The sequence below is a fragment of the Megalops cyprinoides genome, chromosome 2, assembly GCF_013368585.1.
Source record: "Megalops cyprinoides isolate fMegCyp1 chromosome 2, fMegCyp1.pri, whole genome shotgun sequence".
Classification (NCBI taxonomy): Eukaryota; Metazoa; Chordata; class Actinopteri; order Elopiformes; family Megalopidae; genus Megalops; species Megalops cyprinoides.
The window spans coordinates 18,062,153-18,064,257 of NC_050584.1; positions in this window are offsets into that span (position 1 = coordinate 18,062,153).

The following is a 2,105-nucleotide window of genomic DNA, read 5'->3' on the forward strand; positions in this document are numbered from 1 at the left end:
CCGTGTGTGCGTGTGTGTGTGTGTGTGTGTGTGTGTGTGTGTGTGTACGTGTGTGTGTGTGTGTACGTGTGTGTGTGTGTGTACGTGTGTCTGTGTGTCTGTTTGTGTGATTTAAAAATGATTTCTCATAACAGAGGATAAAACTCAGCAGGTGTGAGCCAAACTATAAAGACCTGATTGTATTAAATAATGCAGCACCAGAACTGTAATGCGTTGAACAGCAGCATAATGTATTAAACATTACCCTCCCTCAGGATATCCATCTTTGTGATTTTCTAGAATATAAATCTAAAAAGAGTGTTGAACTAGGTGGATTCAAAAGAAGGGCCAGAAAGGTCACATTCGGTTAAACTGATGCAGAACATCACTGTACATATAACAATAATGTGCATTATTTTTTTTAATGTCTCAATCCTTCAGAGAGTGCCACCTACTCAACACTCCACCTCCCCAAAGCCTTGGACGGATAATGTGCATAACATTTCCCTCCACATCGATGATGGCAGCGCACGCAAATGGCACGATGGGCCTATCTAAGCGGGGGGCTGAGTGCCGTGAGACCCGAACCAATGTAACGCGTCCATCGCTGTACATGTGTGGCCATGTATGGTCATCATTTTCAGCTTGTGTCCCGCAGATGTGAGCACCATTCAGGGTTACGGGTTCTGAATGGGACTTAACCGGTTCCTGCTCTGCCAGTATTTACCACCCGTTGCTGAGTGAATGACAGAGCTCACCTCACCACTTACCTCTCAGTAAGATGTGTTTCTCATCCAGAGTCCCCCCTGAATCTTTATTACCCAAGCTATTTGTCCAATCACTTCACGTCAAGACAATGAAAGAGGAAGCAGGAAAACTGCACTGATGTGTTGGTATCGAAAAGAAGCCTATGCTGTATAAAAATACTTAAGTAGAACAATGTTTTGTGCATTTTGAAGTTAATGTATGTAGGCGATCATAAAATGCTTTACTGTTATTACTATATCTTGTCGTTTTTTTTTTTTCAAGATGGATTCCCGTTTTCATCTTATTAACACTATATTGTACTGAAAAATAAGTCAATCTTTAGTTAACCAAAAACAACGATTTTAAGTTGCTATGACACAGTTAAAATGGATAAAATTGCATTGTATCCCTACTCAAAATTAGTTTTAAACAATTTCTACATATTTATTCTATTGTACTGTATTTATTGTATTAATTTCATGACATCTCTGGCTTTTGAGGGACATGTTCAGAACTGTATATGGAATAACTGCGACATGAAAATTTCCTTTTATATCTGTCTATCTCTTGTCTGTCTGCGTACTGTTTGTGTATTAAAAACTAAATTAAAGCTTTGCACATTGTTAATTCTCTGTGCATTAAACCTACGAGGACCTCTGTTGGTGAAAGGGTGGTACTTCTTAGCCATATTAACCCATGGGGGAAAATGAGACAAGAGTCAGTGGAAAAGCTGTCAGTATTCAAATATGGACCAATGAATTATAGTATGTGAATCACAAAACCCCAGAAATATTAATGATGTTGATATGTATTTACAGGAGTTATCCATCATACTCTCTTTTGATCCCAAATTTCCCTGTAAAATCCCTGAAATTATTGTGCAAAGAACTCTTTTTTTTGTTCTTCATAGTGTCCAGAACAGGTACACAACCCTGGAAGTGCTTTCTGTGTGTAGCCATTGCTAGCCTGTTCTGTGAATAGACAATTGAAGGCTTAGTCAGAGTTCTCTAGATACAGTTAGAAATGCATGGAATGTCTGCATTGATACAAACCAGGAGTATACTTAAAGGAGAATGTACATTCCCACTAAAGGTGTTCTGTGTGTTCTGTGAGCACTTTCTTTCCTAACAAAAAAGACTGTAGAGATACACCACTTGAACTGATACATGAATGCCTGTTTTGTTAGCTGCATTCCGTCTTGCACAATCTTTGCTGATGAAACATAGCATTAGTATAATCCACGTCCATATAACCAATACACTGAAAATTATGTGTGTTTATTGATTGTGTGATTCCTTCTCTGGACCACAAGACTGCCAGTGTGCTGGCTGATTGTGCAGGAGTCTGTGAGAGCAGCATGTCTCTCCTGCCCAAAGAAC